This window comes from Paramisgurnus dabryanus, chromosome 18, assembly GCF_030506205.2.
Source record: "Paramisgurnus dabryanus chromosome 18, PD_genome_1.1, whole genome shotgun sequence".
Lineage (NCBI taxonomy): Eukaryota > Metazoa > Chordata > Actinopteri > Cypriniformes > Cobitidae > Paramisgurnus > Paramisgurnus dabryanus.
The window spans coordinates 23,148,602-23,167,350 of NC_133354.1; positions in this window are offsets into that span (position 1 = coordinate 23,148,602).

Below are 18,749 nucleotides of genomic sequence, written 5' to 3' on the forward strand. Positions count from 1 at the left end.
TTTAAAGCAACACAAGAACAGCAATACATAAGTGCACTAAAACTAATCAAGTCTTACACAGTATACATAGCCAGAAGTATTTTAGACAGAGAATGTAAAGATGAGGATAGAAAAAAAGAAGAGATATTAGCAAGTGAGGTGTTGGTGGAAGAGATAGGTTTTAGACGATTCTTAAAGACTCGTCAGCAGATCTTGTAGCAGCCGAAAGATCATTCCACAGATGAGGAACAGAACCAGAGAAGGTACGCAATAGAGATAATTTTCCTTTTTGGGATGGCATCACAAGCCGTCGCTCTGTGGCAGACTGCAGGAATCTAGAAGGTACATAAGTTAGTATAAGCGAATGAAGGTAAGAGGGTGCTGACCCAGGAGCAGAGCTTTGAATTTGATGTGAGCTGCTATAGGAAGCCGGTGTAACCTAATAAAGAGAGGAGTGACGTGCGCCCTCTTTGGCTCATTAAGGACCACTCTTGCCGCAGCATTTTGGATCTTCTGTAGGGGCTTGGCTGTGCAGGCTGGGAGTCCGGACAAAAACACATTGCAATAGTCTAGTTGGGATCATCAGGCTGAAATGGCAAGTGGAGCTATGTGTCATCCGCATAGCAGTGGTAAGAAAAACCATGTTTCCGAATGACGGAACCCAAAGGATTTCATGTATATAGAAAAGAGCAGTGGTCCGAGCACTGAGCCTTGAGGTACCCCGGTACTGAGACATTAGTGTTTGGGGACGTCACCTCTCCAGGATACTCTAAATCAGTGGTTCTCAACGCAGTTCCTGAAGTCCCACTGCTCTGCACATTTTGTATATCTCTCCAACTTGACACAATCAGTTCAGTTCATGGAGATCTCTGTTAATGAGCTGATGATTTGAATCAGGTGTGTTAAATAAGGGAGACATACAAAATGTGCAGAGCAGTGGGCCTCCAGGAATAACGTTGAGAACCACTGCACTAAATGACCTACCTAAGAGATAAGACCTGAACCACAGTAGCGCATTCCAGAGACACCCATAGCCTTGAGGGTCGACCAGAGGATGTGGTGATTGACAGTGTCAAAAGTGGCAGATAGATCCAGTATAGATGTCAAATATTTAATGATGTTTCATTGTATGAGTATCGAATATAAGTGAAATAATGATGTGGTAATTGTCATGTTATTATATGTGATTTAATATTGTATTGTGATTGACGAAAAATATTGTACAAGTAATGTCATGATGCTTTGTAAAAACTATTTCTGATTGCACCTTTGAGTAGCATAACAAAAGATTTGAAAGCACAAACTGCTCTCATTTGTCCAAATCCAGAATATCTAAACAATTCATGATTGAAAACTCTTACAAAATTCACTTAATGTTTCACCAACAGTATATTTATTTGTATTTCTCCTCAGAAATTTTAAAAGCAAATCTCAGAAAAAGTTGAAACACATCTGAGAACCCCATTAAATCTCCTGACCTATATAAGACCAACAGTTGAGCATTACAGTTTTCTTCTGGGTAGTGTTTTGTGTTCCTGAGTTTCCAAAATTCTATAGTTCCTGAAACAGGGCCCTCATGTGTTTTAAATCGATAGTTCAGCCAAAAATAAAACTTCTGTCATCATCCACTCATTCTCTAGTTACTCAAACCCTCAGACAGAACGTTTAATTTTCTCCAGCTCAAATGTTGCTCAATTTTCTGCTTTTAGGACACAGTAAAGTCTACCTGCAGACTTTATTTCTTACTTTTCTCCAATTTCTGGAATGATGTCAGGGGTTATCGGAAAAAAGACATTTGTGGAAGGCAAACATTTTCTGTGAATAGCAACCTTTTCCAAGACTTTCCAAAAAATAACCTTTTGACTGCCTTAAGCAGATGCGTCATGCCAATTCACACTGAGGGGGCACGGTGACCATTACCCAGTACGGTAATGTGCAATTAACCCACACTGTGTACGCAATATATGGTTAAATTCATCTTACAAAACCAGAGATAACCAGAGTTCACAGGGTTAGGGTTAGTGCAAAAATTTCGTCCTCTAATGATTTTATAAAAAATATATTTTTAAAAGACAATTAAAATTAAATTTTTAAATAAACTAAAAGTATAGATTAGAGCATTATTATTTTTCAGCATAGAACATTACAATAAATCAATTGTTTTTGTCATTTCATTGTTTATATAGCTGACTTAAAATGACATATATTTTATGACATAATGCAGTTGTTGTGCAAATGCTTTAATAAATAAATGCCATTTCAGATGTAACTTCTGCCAATATTATCCTGAGTATTTGACATAAAAGTTAACACATTTATAATGGTGGTTATTACATGAAGGCAAGGGGCTCAGATTGTTAGAAATGTAAGTGCCCGCAAACCTGTCTGTTTGTGCACACATTTTTGTGAGATATGCACGCTGTGCCCACTTAAAAGAATTGGTGCATGAAGCCCCTGGCCTTAAGGGTGCTTTTATAACTGGCCCACTTTCTCTTTTTTATTGTAGCCTATGGACATTAAGACTATCTTGCATTCTAATGAACAAATTAAAATCATGGATTTTGAATGACAGAGGTCAGTAGATGATGATAATTTTCATTCAAGTTGAACTATCACTTTAATATTTACAAATTTTAAAATGATGACGTTTCTAAAAAAAACATTGTAGAGTTCACCTTGAAGTGCTAATGTGTGTGTTTCTTTCTTTTCCAATTTATTGTGTGTGTGTGTGTGTGTGTGTGTGTGTGCACCACTGATTCGACATTTGGAAATCAGAGCATTCATTTAAATGTCTAAAATGTCATAAATATAGTAGGACTACCTTCGTTGTGCACTCAGAATGGTCCGGGACGTCGTCTCAATTCTCATCTGAACAATTAGACTAAAATGAGCCTCCGAAATGGAGCTCGCTACGGCTGGATGTAATCTGATGAGCTAGCGCTTATCACAGCTCGAAAACTTTAAAGAAAAGAGGAAACTCATTTCAGACAGCCATAATTAAATGACACAGTTGACTTGATAGTCCTTGGACCATCTGAAATTTAAATTACATAAATTAATGGGGAAAAAGCACTCTTTAGTGGACTGCTGAGGTCGGGCAGCTTTTGTGACAGTGGTGGTAGGGTCGTCTGCAGATAGTTTTTCTGAGGGTGCAGTTTTAAAGATAAGGCGTGAGAGATAATAATATTTTCTAAGTATGATATCCATTCTTTTTTTTTTTTTGATGAAGTACAATAATAAGCACCATTTTGGGGGCAGCAGTGCCATGCTGTTTCATACAGTTATGAGATTCATGACAAACATGAGCCATAAAATGTGAAAATGTAATTTTCTTAGTGATTGCAATGCAGAAAAAAGTTCCATTAAGTACCAATATGGATAAATGCCCACCCTGGTCTAAGGTTAGCGTTTACATATTGGGTATTACAGTTTAAAATTGAAGCCTATTAGAACGGCTCATCTTTAGATAGTTTCACTCTGTGCAAAAATCTACTTTAATTTATCTTACTAACATTCAACATAAAGAATAACAAATAAATCATACCCTTTCTTTATTTATGTGCACCACTGCTGCTATAAATTTAAAGGAACAATTTACCCCAAAATGAAATCTTTGTCATTATTCGCTTCCTCCATTCCAAACCTATATGAGTTTATCTTCATCGGAACACATAAGGGGATAATTTAATGTATTTTTTGTTATTTGGTTTTTAATGCAATAGCAGCACATTATGACTTACTTTAACACTTAATAAAAGACCAAGTATATGAGGCTCACTGTCATTTTCCTTGTACACAGATCAGTTGTGGAGATTTTACAGTAAAATCTGCTATACCATGAAACCTTATGGTGTCATTTGCATTCAGATTTTTTCTCAAACCAGGAAACTAAAGTATTCTGTGATGAAAATGACATCTTATACAATTGTTAATCGTAGATGACACTTAAAGAATGTAAATTAACCCTTTAAATGCTTTAAATCATGTTTGTAAACGCTGTAAACAATGTTTGTAAATATTTTTAAACACTCTAAATTGTTTTTAAATTATGTAAATTATGTTTTTAAACAATGCTAACGGTGTTTGTTTATGATGTTTGTAAACAATGTAAATGAATTAAAAACATTTTTAATTATTTTGGTAAATAATGTAAATGATGTTTGTAAATAATGTTTATAAACAAATGTAATAGATTATGCTTGTAAACAATGTTTGTGAATGCCACAGTTGCAGATACAATTTAACGGTTAATTGTAAATGTTTGTTAATGATGTTTGTGAAATGGTGTTTGTAAACAAATGTAAACAATGTTTGTGAATGCCATAGATGGTGTTTGTAAACAAAGTAAATTAATAAAAAAAAAAACATTTAAAATTATGTTTGCAAAAGATGTTTCTCAATAATGTTTATAAACAAATGTAAACAATGTTTGTAAATGTTGTAGATGATGTTTGTAAACAATGTTTGTGCATGCCATAGATGGAGTTTGTAAACAATGTTAATGGCGTTTGTATGTGATGAAAATGATATGTAGCCAATATTTGTAAACAATTTAAATGATGATTGTAAATGTTTGTAAAATATGTTTGTGAAATGATCTGTAAACAAATGTTTGTGAATGCTGTAAATTATGTTTGCAAACAATGTAAATTATGTTTCTTAATAAGGTTTATAAACAAATGTAAATAATGTTTGTAAATGCTGTAGATGATGTTTGTAAACAATGTTAATGGTGTTTGCATGTGATTAAAATGATATGTAGCCAATATTTGCAAAATTTAAATGATGATTGTAAATGTTTGTAAAATATGTTTTTTGAAATGAATTGTAAATACATTTTTGTGAATGCTTTAAATTATGTTATTAAATGTTGATAAAGTATGTTTGTAAATGATGTTGGTGATGTTTGTAAACAATGTAAAAATGTTTGTAAATGCTTAATTGTATCTGATGTTTTTAAACAATGTAAATTATTTTTGTAAATGAAATTATAGGTTCCTGTGTTAGTTTCCTTGTCCCTAGTTTCCTATCAGACAAGAGTCTATTCTGAGTTAGCGTTCTGTCTTTATGCTGAGGTAATACCATGGACATTATGAGTTCAATGGAAAAATGTAGATTTGTGACATATGAAATTGCTTAGTTCTGAATAAATTTCACTGTGGTTATTTTTTGCATTAGAATATGTCATTTGTGAAAACCACACCGAATTGAACCTTCAATTTCATGCAAGGTTGCCAAAGAGCTACTCTGTTAGCTGCAGCGCTTTATGAAAATATTATAATTTTCTTCATATTGCCTTTTCCACTTCAGAGCACCTGACCTCCACTTTGACCAAAGGAACAGTTAGAGCTGAAGTCTGTAATTTCTGCACCGCTAGCGTCACTGAATCTTATTGCAAAAATTAAGACAAGCTTTCAAACAGGTCTCTTGAAACACTTGCCCCATATTTCCACTTTTACTCAGGATATTGTTTTTTTTTTTTTTTTTTGAAAATTCAACCTATACAATGCTTACATTAAGCTGTCTCTGCACATTACACTAAGAGATTGGAGAAAGTATTTTAACATCAAAAAATGACACACTTCAGTTTAAAGAAAGGCTCATTTCTAATCAGCATAATCTGATGACTTGAGGCAGCACTTAGACCCAAAATTAAAATGGATAACCAGAAATTGTCATGAAAGCGTTTAGACTCAACTTTTGCTCTACTGTATTTAAAGTTTAAAACGCAATAGACCATGCATTTAAAATTTTAGCTTTGATTCTAAAAGCAGGAGATCAGACCTCAACATTTTATCTGGTATGAATATTTCATCACAGGAAAATAACAAGTCTTCTTTTGTTTTTGGTAGTCTAAAGGCCAATTGGTAGTTGTTGGAACCAAATAAATGAGACTTTAGAATGTTGGGGTTTGTTGGTATTTGCTTAAAAAGGACCTTTGTGAAAGCCATATTTTAGTTTTAGATATATATTTGACACTGGTTTATTTATACCTTATGATAAAATAACCCTTATCAGCCCATGTTGACACATGATATAAAATTGCCCAAAGCAACATGTCAGTGTGCATGAATGTGTTAATGGGATTTTACGTTTGCCATTTTTTGCAGAATTTTATGGTTTGCATACAAGGTGAATTCTCAGCCTGTGAGCCATAAATGCATACTCAGAGGAAAACCTACATATGCATGCCAATTTGCATATGCAAATTTGCTATAGCGGCATAATTAATGATTTATTGCTTCTGAAACACCTTAAAGTGCCTGGATGTATAATTGCCACTTTAGCAATCCTTGATGTGAAGTTTAATCTTCTGAAGTAACAGTAAATGTTATAAACCCTTTAGGATATTTAACCTATTATGCACAGGGTTGTGTCTAAAAGGAAGGTTAGCATACTGTTTTTATGCAGATTACAAATGTAAACGAGGTGTGGCAGTAAAACCCATTTTTAATGCATTTTTAAAGAGATGTACTATGCTCTTAGGATGGCCGACCTGTCGTTACATTTAAACAAATCACATATGTCTCTGTATGTTAAATGTGCACATGTAAGATTCATACAAAGTGCACAGTTAATGATGTCATAAAACGGCTGAGTGCTTTCTGCAGTTGATGAGTCGAGACCTTGGACCTGACATAAGTGCCTTTAACAGATGGTGCTGCGAATATCAAGCTGTCATTTCACATACGTTCAGCCTCAAATTCTTCTTTTAATAGAAAAATTAATGATCATATGAGTGTCAAGATCATTTTCAGCCATTAGTGTTCAGTTTCCTCCCCTAAGAGGAAAAATTTCATGCATATTTCATTCTTCTTTGTAATACATCCATAGGTGGTCATGTGTCTTCCTAATATTAGCTTTTTAAAAGTGATCTCATTTTTATAATCGCTTGTAAATTGGCGCAGCTTGTGAATTGAAGATCTCACTCGTGGCTTCATTAGCTTTAGAGGAACTTTTACAAATGGTAAACTAAATGCTCAATGATCTGTGCCTAAATTTCAGTTTAAACGCAAAATAAAGACTTATTTGGATGATTGCTGCACAGTGGGTAAAAATATCTGCATGTCTTCTTGATTATTTTATAACATCCTTGATTATCTTTCTGAAATATTTTAATACCGTTCATTGTGTTATGTAGCTAGTTGATGGTTTTGAATGACAAGTGGCAATTATTTTACAAGAGGTTAAATGAGATGATGGGCTCTATCTTACACCCGGTGCAATGCAGCGCAATGTGCGACGCAAGTGTCTTCAATATGAATTATTTCTAACAAAAATATGTAGATTATATGGATAAACCAGGCAATCACACTAAACTCACACATGCATGTACAGTATGCTATACATAAGCAACAAGCTATGTATTGGCTTATGTTGGGTACACACCAAAATATTTTTTACATCTTATAAGATTTTCAAATTGTGACAGACCACAAACATAAGGATAAGAAAATCCTAGATTTAACCGTTTGCTCCTATAGTGTGTGGTGTGCCATGATGTGTCAAAGACAGCACATCACACACAAACAGATTTTCAACCAGAGTCTTGACTGTGAATACAGGAAATCTCTCACGGCCAAACATGACTTCAGAGTAAACAAACATGGGGAACAAAGAAGTGACATAAAATGTGCTTTTGAACATCTCTGATGTCTATCTCACTTTGGACTGTGCCTGTTGTGCCATGATTGTAGTTTTATGGTTTCCACTTCCATCAGCTCGCTTTCTGACTGAATATTGTTTCGTTTCATGTGATAATCTCAAGAGCGTGCACGCTTTAGTCTATGGGTTTCCCCCACATCACGATTTCTGACGTTCTTCCGATCAGGTTGGGACACTCTTAACACGCATCACACCAAGGAAAAATCTGATAAAATAATCTGTAGAAACAGCCCGATTATCTTTTGGTGTGTACCCAGCAATAGTAAGCTTAATCTTTTTTTTAAAAAAACACATTAACTCATTCGCTGCCAGCCATTTTTTGAAAAATTGCTTGGGTGATTCTCACGAAATCCAGATTTAGAAAGTGTCCAGCATCAGAATTTGTAAAAAGCCCTTGAAGCCAATTTTTATTTTTTTTGCACATATAGGATTAAGGTCTGAATTTACTATAACCATTATTTTTAGAGGATTTAAAAAATATTTCCTATAGAATTATTTAAATTTTTTAGATTATCATTATCAAAAATTATCATTACAAACTCATGTTTCGGTAATAAGAACTAAAAAGTTGTCTAGGTACTATGACAAACAAAATTTTAATTTTTATCTGGAAAGAAAAAATAAGAACTGTTTACCTGAAAGCCATCTTGAGTGTCACAGTCAATTATGTCCCTTACAACAATTTTTTTTTAAATGTTAGTTCCTTCAGGGCTTAAACAATGATTAGAAATTGTTGCGGAGGATGAGAAAATTGGTCTTGGACACATTTATATTTCTTATTATTGTCTCTACATTAACCAATGATCACCAAATACCACATGTTTATTTACTGTAAATGTTTATATTATAACATGCACTGAAGCTTTTTATTTTTATTTTTTTTTTGATTTTTTAATTATACATTTTCGATGTCAAAGAACACAAATCCAGTCATGGACACATTGCGGCAATGAAAAATGTCCCATTTAATGTAAAAAAAAATAACAAAATTGATTTGTATGCTGTCATTTGAAATCATGTGCAAAAAAAAGTACATGAAGAGATGTTTGTAACTGTATGCTTCTTATTTTGATAGCATTTACTTTTTTAAGTGTTTCATGACACCTCATAAGTCTATTTTCACTGCATTTTTCATGATTTTTACAAAAGTTTCACAAAATGCCTTCCAGGAAAATTTTCTTGTAAAAATATATAAACATACAAATACATCAGATAAAAGAACAGACCCTCTTCTTTTAAACCAACAATAAACAAACAAAACGAAAAAAAAAAAAAAAAACGTTTTTATCCTATCAATATATATTTTTTTCTTTGCTTATAACCCCTTAAATATGGGTATTTTTTTAAATACACTTTTTTAGCAAAAGCTGAAATAATTGCATTTTTGTGAATGAATTTTTTTAGAGATCGGATTCAGAATGATTATCAAAACATATATAAAGTTTAAAATTAGTAAATAACGTTTTGCCTTCAGTTTCTTCATAAATTGGGTAAGTGTGTCTAGTGATAATTGTTGTATTGCAGATTAACATAAAAATTCTTTAGAGACAATTTTTTTATGCAAATCTTTTAACTTAATTGATGAGATAACTTGTCAATGGCGGGGGAAAGAGTTAAGCACCAATGCATGGTCTTTTTACCAACCTCATCCTGTAAGAAAAAATGGGCCTGTTGTAAATCTCATATACAGACTAGTGTTTATGCATGTAAATAAAATGATAAAAATGTATTTTAATCTGGCAATTGTAAATTGGAAATGTTTCAGGATCACTCAGTGCTCTTGTGGGGAACTAAAATCAATGTGAATGTTTAATTGTTGTTGTTGTAAACAAGCAAATGTTCCACACAAATGACCTTCACTGATTTAGCAGCAAGTGAGCACCATGCTTTACAATGACACCGTATGAATTATTAAGGACCCAAGAGCTGTGTCTGTGTTGTGCACAGCAACTTAACATGGTAAACAAAGGTATGACAAAGGGCCATCTGCAGTGCAGGTTTTAACAATTATTTTGCTGGGTTCGAGTTGTAAGGTTTGTAAATTATATCAGCAAACGCCCAAAGACATTTCACATCGTTGAGGATACCTAAAGGGAAAACTTTGTTTAAAATCAAAATTCTTCTTTTGTAGACAAAGAGCAAACATTTCACAATTTTTATGGATCCACTGTAAATTTCAAGGTCACACAAGAATGCAACTGTACAACTTGAGGGAAGATTTGCTGCTGACATACCATCAGTGGATTTTATTGGCCGGCCTTTGCCGAAAAAATAACGCTGTGTTCTTTTGTAGAGCACAGAGTTTGCGAAATTAAGCCACAGCACATGAAGTTATAACTCGAAGAAATGTTGCAAAAAGGAAATAAATATGGTCACATTGAGTTACATCAATACACTGTTAAAAGTGGGACCTACTTAATAAAATTACTTCAATTGGTAACACTTAAAATATTTTTTGTTTTTGTTTTAAGTTGATAAGTTTTATCAACTTACATTTTCTTACTTTAATGGAAAATGTAAGGTATAAAACCTTTTAAAAATTACATCACTTGGTAACCCCTTTAAAAATTTAAGCTTTTTCCACTTAAAGTTACCAAGTTTGAAGTAGAGTTAAGTAAACTTTAAAAGCCAAGGCTATTACATTAATCGAGCCTAGTATTTGGTGTTTATTTTAATGTACAACACTTTGGACAACTTTGGTTGTATTGAAATGTGCTTCAAATATAATAAATTCAAATACAAAATACAAATAAATGGCGCACTTGTAAGTGGAAAAAATGTAAGCAGAGGAAGGAGGCCACCGGTTTAAGATTGATTAAAAAAAAATTTGTTGTGTTTTATTTATTGAAATTATTATTTTTCGAATTAAAGCTTTGGTTTTAAAAAGTTGCTAGCCAGTGCCAGCATTTTTCATGACTTTCACAAAAGTTTCATCCTACCTTCAGTAGTTCTCTTTTATCACCTCTCAAATAGGGGCAGGTTTCTTCAAAAACACCAAATTTTGATCAATTACCTGAGATAATTAAATTTTTGTATAGGACTTATGATAGAGATCAGATGCAGAGCGATCCTCAAAACTTACACAGGCATACAGCTGCTTTCCCTAGGCCAATACTTCCGAGTTTTATAAATTGTGATGTTTTTACGAACAGTGTTTGACTCGTCGGGGAAATAGTTAAACATCGTTATTTCAGTAATGGAGTAATAAGTAAAATAAGCAAGTATAATTTACACATATGGAAAAAAGTAAAACGACATTATTTGAAACAAACAGGAGATAATGGGCCCTATTTTAACGATCAGAAACGCAAGTGCGAAGCACAAAGCGCAAGTGAGTTTGTGGGCGGATCTTGGGCGCTGTTGCTATTTCCCCGGCGTGAGAAATAACTCTTGCGCCGGGCGCAAATCAATAAGGGGTTGGTCTGAAGTAGGTTCATTATTCATAGGTGTGGTTTGGGCGTAACGTCAAATAAACCAATCAGAACGCTATCCAACATTCCCTTTAAACGCAAGGGCGCAAGTTCCGTGGCGGGTTGCTATTATTATGACGGATTTACCAGGCGCACGCCAGGAGCGGTTCACAGCCGAGGAGACCGACGTCCTTGTACGGGGGAATCCCAAGCTTGCCAGCATAAATCGGGCACGCCGTGTAACGGGAGGTGGATCTGCCTCAGGACCTGACGCCAGCAGAGGACATCGCTGCGTCCCCCTCACCAAAAAGTTTGGGGGCTTTGAAATCGGACCCAAGAAATGCAAGCAAGGTCCAACCCCAAAGTACACTTACAAATCAAGTTCATATACATTAAGGTTTCTTATGAAAACATTTTAATTATTATTTACATAAAATAAACGTAATACAACAAACTTATGAAAATATTTTAATCGTTATTTGCATGAGAATTTTTTAACGCAGCCACACAATAAATAAAAACTATCACCACAATGCTCACCACTATGATTTCCCTTATCTCATGTGTTAATATTTTTTATTGTAACAATTTATGATTTGCAAAAATAACTGTTGCATCTGTGTAGATTAGATAAGCAAAGTGTGTGCGCATTGTGCACACTATACATTATGGTCAAGCATGCGCCCTTAAAATAGCATAATGAACCACGCGCAACGCGCCACTGCCTTTAGATTATTTCTTTTGTCAGTGGCGCAATTGTTTTTTGAAACTGCAAAATAGCATCAGGGATGGTTTGCGCCGCAACACGCCTCCTTTTTTGCGCTGAACCGCCCAGGGAGCGCAAGTTCATTCCCTAGTTTGCCGACGTGCGTCTGTGAAGGGAAAAACCCGCTGTGCGCCGGTGCAAAATACGAATAATACATGCGTCACTGACAAAGTCAATTGCGCTGGGTGCAAGATAGGGCCCATGTATTATTTCCTCCCTATGACACTTTGCTTTATTGTTTCCTAATCTTTGTAAGTCACTTTGTAAATGTCTTAATGTAATGCTGTTGTTACATTGTGGACAAAGACAAGCAGAGGTGGTGGATCCAAACGCAAGTGACTTTAAATACAACATAAACAAAGTGATACAATGAAAAGACTGAATTGCTAAAACTAAAACAGAAGCCAAAGCAAATACAAAATCAAACCTTGTAAACCACATGCAACGACTAATAAAAGTCAATTGAAACACAAGGGTAATATACACATGGTAATCAAGGGTAACAAGTCACACCTGGGAAACAATCAGCACAAGGAACGATGAACAAAAGAACTACAAAGAACTACAGACATAGATGACAAAGACATAACTTCAAAACAACAGCACAGGACAGACAAAACACAAGGCATGACTGTAACAGCCATACTGTGTTATACACAAATGTACAATATCAAGTAAACCTGGGAAATTATGCAAGTAAAATAAGTAAATAAATTGAATTAATAAAAAGCAACATGCAATCTGGACACCAGAGAACACACAAGACCAACACCAAGACTCTGCTAGGCCAAGACCCCCTCCTTGTGGACCCCTGAAATTTGTCCCATCAGAATCTCTAGGGTCTCGTACACACTGCAAACTTTCGGGAGTGACAATTGAATTTAAATGCAGGAGTGAATCCCCTAAATATTCGTTGCATGTCTGTACGGAACAAGACTCATTCCCAAAAATGTGATGATTGACACAGAAATAACCATAGCAACGTTCTGCCGTCTCGCGTGCTTATCACTCACAGCTTTGACCAAAATAATTTAACAGCATTGTGTTTTGCAATAAACCTCCGTCTTGGCATTGTGTATTGTACACTTTTGTGAGGCTGCTTCACAGCGCGGTCTTGCAGTGTTGCCAGGTCCTTGTCTTTTTTGTACGTAAATACCGTTTAGGCACTTAACCGAATATGGCTTTTGGCTCATGAAGCGATCAAGTTTTTGGTGTTAATCTTTGAGGTAAAGCATTTAGATTTATTTCGGTTTGTTATTGGATTTTTCTTGTTTGCTGTTTTTTCAGTGCAAGATCTGGCAACACTACTCAGCAAACGCTTGTGGCTCTGTCATTTCTGAACCGCGCATACAGAAGACTTTTTCCCCTTCTAAGCATTTATTTTTTGAGAAGAGAGACCTGTCGTGTTCATGATGCACGTTTAAACACTTGATTAACTACTAGTTGTTCAGTTCAGTTATGTACACACTAACACACTATGCAGAGTTTCTGTAAATGCGGTTGTTACTACCTGCATTTTGCCGGGGGTGAAGTGACAACCAAATTAATATGCAGTGTGTATGGGACCTATTATATTTTACTACTGTATGTTATATTACTATTCATGTAGTACATCTGTTTCAGTTTTTTTTATAGTCTTATGACATATAATTAAATCCAGCTGATAGTCTTACTATAGATTACCGACATAACCATAATCACCTGAGGTACGTAATTGCTCCAGCTCATATTCTCTCCAGCTTTCAAATCCTTCTAATCTCATATTTCTGGAAGTAGAATTACAGATACCCAGTACTAAATTTCTGCCTGCGAGGTATTCCTCACCCATTATCATTTGTTTTATCACAACCGAAATTCACAATTGGATTTGGTTTTACTCTGCATGCACAAAACATTCAGATTAATATTAATTTCCCTGTTTCGGGGGAAGACAGGACCGGTAGCATGACATATTCAATTCGAGAGGTCTAGCCCTGTGCAACCAAAGAGAGATCCAGGGTCCTCATCTCATATTCCAAACCACTTGCCTTGTCTTCATGACCAGAGAAATTCATTCATCAGACAGTGTTCTGCACAGCCGACGGTCTCATACACACTAATGCTGCAGTCCAACATTAGTTTCAGTCTAACCTCGCTGTGAGTCATAACCCTCACCGCTGGGATCAGTCCTAGAAATCTGTTCACTGATCTAAAATTTGCCACTCACAAAAAGACCAAAGCTTTGCTAATAAACTTATCGCTTTAGCTGGCCTGACACCCAGCCTTTTAGTTTAGTCGGGGTCACACATACTTATAAAATGTTTAGCTTGAATGCAATGTAAGTCTCTTTACATAAAAGCATCTATCAAATGCAAAAGTGCACATTTTATGAATGAGACATTGTGAAAATAGCAAGGGACCATGTAAAAAGTCTACAGAAACATGGATTTTAATTAATGGTCAAATGACATTCACAATGACACGCAACACAACACTGTCACTGTTATACACCAACTAGAGGACATGCCTAACCTTGAATATAGATCATAATAAGTTGTTTGCACAAATTACCTAGTGGGTCATTTTTTTGGAGGACAGACTCGTAAAGATCGTAAAGCATCCTAGTAGTGTAATGTGCACACATCTGAGACACAAAAAGTAGCAGAAGCTACAACAGATTTCGAACCGACTAATACTAGATGCAGAGATGGGAATACTTTGTCAATGTACTGATTTTTCTGGTATTATACTTTACTTCACTATTTATTTTTCTGAAGACTTTTTACTTTCACTACTTACATTTTTACTTCCTTCCTTCTAACAGGTTTATTACGTAATCTGTATTTGGTGGGCATTATCAATGTACACTTCAATTTGTAAACAAATTGCAATACCTCTCCTGGCCTACAGGGGTCCGTAATGAGCAGTTATGCAATCTTTGACTCCCCCAGGGCACGGTTACCTACATTGACAATAGGGGTGGGTGATTCTCACGAAACCATTGAAACACCACGGCACTAATGATTTTAGCTATAAAATGTGTAATATAGTAATATTAAAAAGCATCAGAATTAACACAATACTGTGTTCTACCTTGCACAATGTGTGATTTCAACATAAGAATTTATAATTTGTCAATTTTATCTCATTTTCTGCTGAAATTCTCATTACCGCAATGTGTCCGGCTGTGTTTGAACATGCGTTATGTTGTAATTTAATCAAATTAACACAAAAATATTTAGAAAAAAAATTAATGGATGTTTTGCTAGACTACTTTAGATGACAGAAAAAATATTTACTGAATATTCATGTATGATAATAATGAAGAAAAATTAGGAAAATTATGTGTCCATGCCTGATGATCTCATCCTTCGCAACACTTTTTGAGAACAGTTTAAGCACACATACAGAATTTTTATAAAGTTTGATTTTGAGTGACCAAGCACATGGACCAGTTACTTCAAGATGGCTACCAGGTAAGATAATTTTTTTACAGTTAGTTTGAAATATTGTCTTGTCAGAATGCTTACACGACATTTTGATTATCATTACCGCAACAGATGCTTATTAAATGTGAATTTAATTAGTAGAAGCATAATACTTTGATTTTAAATGCATGTGCAGAATCTCCAAATTATGTTCTTTCAGGTTTGTCATGTCATTTTGAAAATATGTCAGTGTTGATGTTTTCTGACTGTTGCGGTAATGAGATTTTTTAGGACTAATTTTTTTAATTATGTTACAAAAAGTGTTAAATGATAAGTAAAAGTGTTTAAATTAATGTTCCCATTTACTCCAGACTTTGTTTTTCAATGTCTGGTGGGAAAAAAAGTAAATTTAAGCAATTTTTACATTTTCATGCTTGACATTTTTAAAACCAAGTTTTCGTGAGAATCACCCGGGTACATCTTAACATGCCATGTCCCAAATGGCACACTCCGGACTTCTGGACTTCCTCAGAGTTTGGTGACTTTGATGACATCATGTAGTGCACACCTTAGATACCCTTGACGCAAGTCCACAAGGGCGCACCAGAGTCTTATTTTGATATTTCCCACCAGTGTAAACTCCTCCCATTTCGTCGTTTGATTGGTCTGATTGCTCTTTCGCAAGGACGTCTGTGTTGGTAAAGAGCATGAAGCCTGCAGCAGTGCGAAGACCACATCAACGGTGCAAAGGGGGCGCTGATGAGCACACTTCAGACGGTACAAATGGGTCACCCTACGGACTAATAGACTAAGCGAGCATGCGCAATTTAAGGCCACTAGAGCGAAAGACATGAAGTGCGTCATTTGGGACAGTGCTAGTGCTTCCTTCCCTCCTCGCTCCTACGTCCTACATAATATGACCCGGAAACCACTCAAGCTCCTCCATCATGTAGGACCATCTCAATTCTTAGTTGTACTGGGAGGAGGTGAGAAAGATTCTTGATGAGTTACAAGTGTATCCTATCCGGAAGTGTTTTATCAACTAAACCTGACTCACGTGTAAATCTCCTCCAACCTCACATTGTCATGTCTATAAACACGCATAAATGTTGGTATTAATCATTAAATTATTATAAATGTTGACTAATTTCAGACGGTATATTTAACTCTTTCCCCGCCATTGACGAGATAACTCGTCAATTATGAGAAAACGCTTCCCTGCAAGTGACGAGAAAATCCGGCTTTCCTTAATACCATTATTATCCACCAGGTGGCACCCTTCGACAACTTATACAACCTGGAAGTAGCGCCTCACGTGAGAAAGAGAGAACTCCATGTATGTTTTAAAAATCACTGTGCATCTGATCTCTATCAAAAGTCCTTCACAAAAATGGAACTTTCTCAGCTTTTTGCTCAAAATTGGGTGTTTTTGAAGAAACCTACCCATATTTGAGAGGTGATAAAAAGAGAACTAATGAAGGTAGGATGAAAGTTTTTTTTTTTTTTGAAAGCAGAGGGTCTGTTCTTTTATTTGATGTATTGTTTGTTTATATATTTAAAGAAGAACATTTTCTGGAAGGCATTAAACTTTTGTGAAAATCAAGAAAAATGCTGGCGCTGGCTGGCAACTTTTTAAAAAAAAAACTTTGGTGGTGAAAGAGTTAATATTCATTTATCTATAAATGATCAGTGGTATATAGACACAAATATTAATTTTACAGCACTTTAAGGAATGTTTTATTTTAATAGTAATGCTTTGAACTCTAACTCAAGTGTGTAATTAACTTTATTTTTCTTGTTAAATATTTTGGGGTTTTAATGCACTTGATAATTGGATAATAGAGAATGAAGTTTATAAAGAGAGTGAGGAATAAGGATAGGCCTAAGCAATTTCACTTAATGCTTCGTCTCCTCCTCTGACTTTGAGGGTACATTCAATATACACTCACTCACTCACTCATTATTTCCCATGATACAATGGGAGAAGAACGCGTAACTGGAATCAGCTGAAGGATACTGTAGACTGTACAGACTGTAAAAATGTACATTTATACACTCTTGTTAGTTCTTGATGTCAGTTATTTTCTACTTTTTAAAAATATACAAATAAAAAATGTGATGCCTTATATTTTATATGTGATACCTTTATTATTAAATAAAATAAATAAATAAGCATAACAGTAAATAAATATGATAAGCAGTTGTTTTGTTCTCTTTTTTTATCAACTAATACAATCAAAATGACAAATGTGACAAACAACAAGAAAGTAAACTTTACTGTTTCACAGTACAACACAAAAAGGTAAGGGTTTATGATGAATCTCTGCGACACCTCTCTGACGCATTGTATATATGTCAGTGTCCAAAATCGCTCACTCATTTTTGTTGACTTCTTTACCATACAGTGTAGCAATGCTGATATCGCGGGTACACGTGTCGAATTTTTGTGTGGAACTTCTGGGTTTCCTCCAGCTTGTTACTTAAGATGCGTGTCATGCAATATCCACTTTTCGCCCCATGGTTGTATTATTTTTTCACTAAATACTACAATAAATACGTGAAGAAGAACCACTGGAAGCATTTAATATTTTGAGCTTTCAGACCTGAGGTGTGCTTCCACTAGACTATGGGGACAGCTGAAAGGTATGGTTGACACTATAAATATCTATTTTATCTTGGTACTGACGAAATTTCATCAAAACCGAGGAAGAGAAGGTATTTAAATGACCCCCGAAATTTTGTAGTCACGATTGTGTTGGTAGATTAGCGAACGTCCTGTCAGAACATCAGAACTGAAGGCATCGTTCTTAAAATCATGGGTCTGAGTCTGAATATGACAAACTAATTCCAACTAAATGACCTATTCCGACTAAAACTTTAAACGTTCATGATTTAATTAGAAAGAACTAACAAAATTCTACCGTCTGTTCAAATTTCATGCAAATATCTGATGAAATGAGAAAGTTATAAGCAAAAACATGTGAATAAGCATCATTTTTGGTCACACACCTTCCGTAGACATCCATATATAACTTTTCCTCTGATTTCTAATATTAGAAATATCATAACTTTCTCAATCCTCAACGGATTTTTACAATACCAGTATCTTTGTAAATGATAATGTCTGCTCTGTCTAGTCATGTGATACATTTTGAGCTTTGGGGTTTTTGAAAATTGTATGTCATCATACCTATATAGTGGACTCAAATGTCATTCTCTATATAGGGAGAAGTGAAGGAGTGAACGGTTTTAGACACAGCAATTGAATACATAGACCACTTATTGGCCACTTTACATTAGGGATGTCTGCACAAAATAATCCAGTCAAAAGCTTGGCAAGTGTGAGTCTATACCATCCGTACGTGGAGCTGAAACGTTTCTGCACTTCGTATGTGTTTATAAGGGACCATTTCCACAACTAATTCTATGTATTCACTGTCTATGGTTGCCACTCGGACGCGCGCTTAGTGGTTAAAAAAATCCAGCGATGCGCTTACAGTACACAGGCATACTATTCTGATG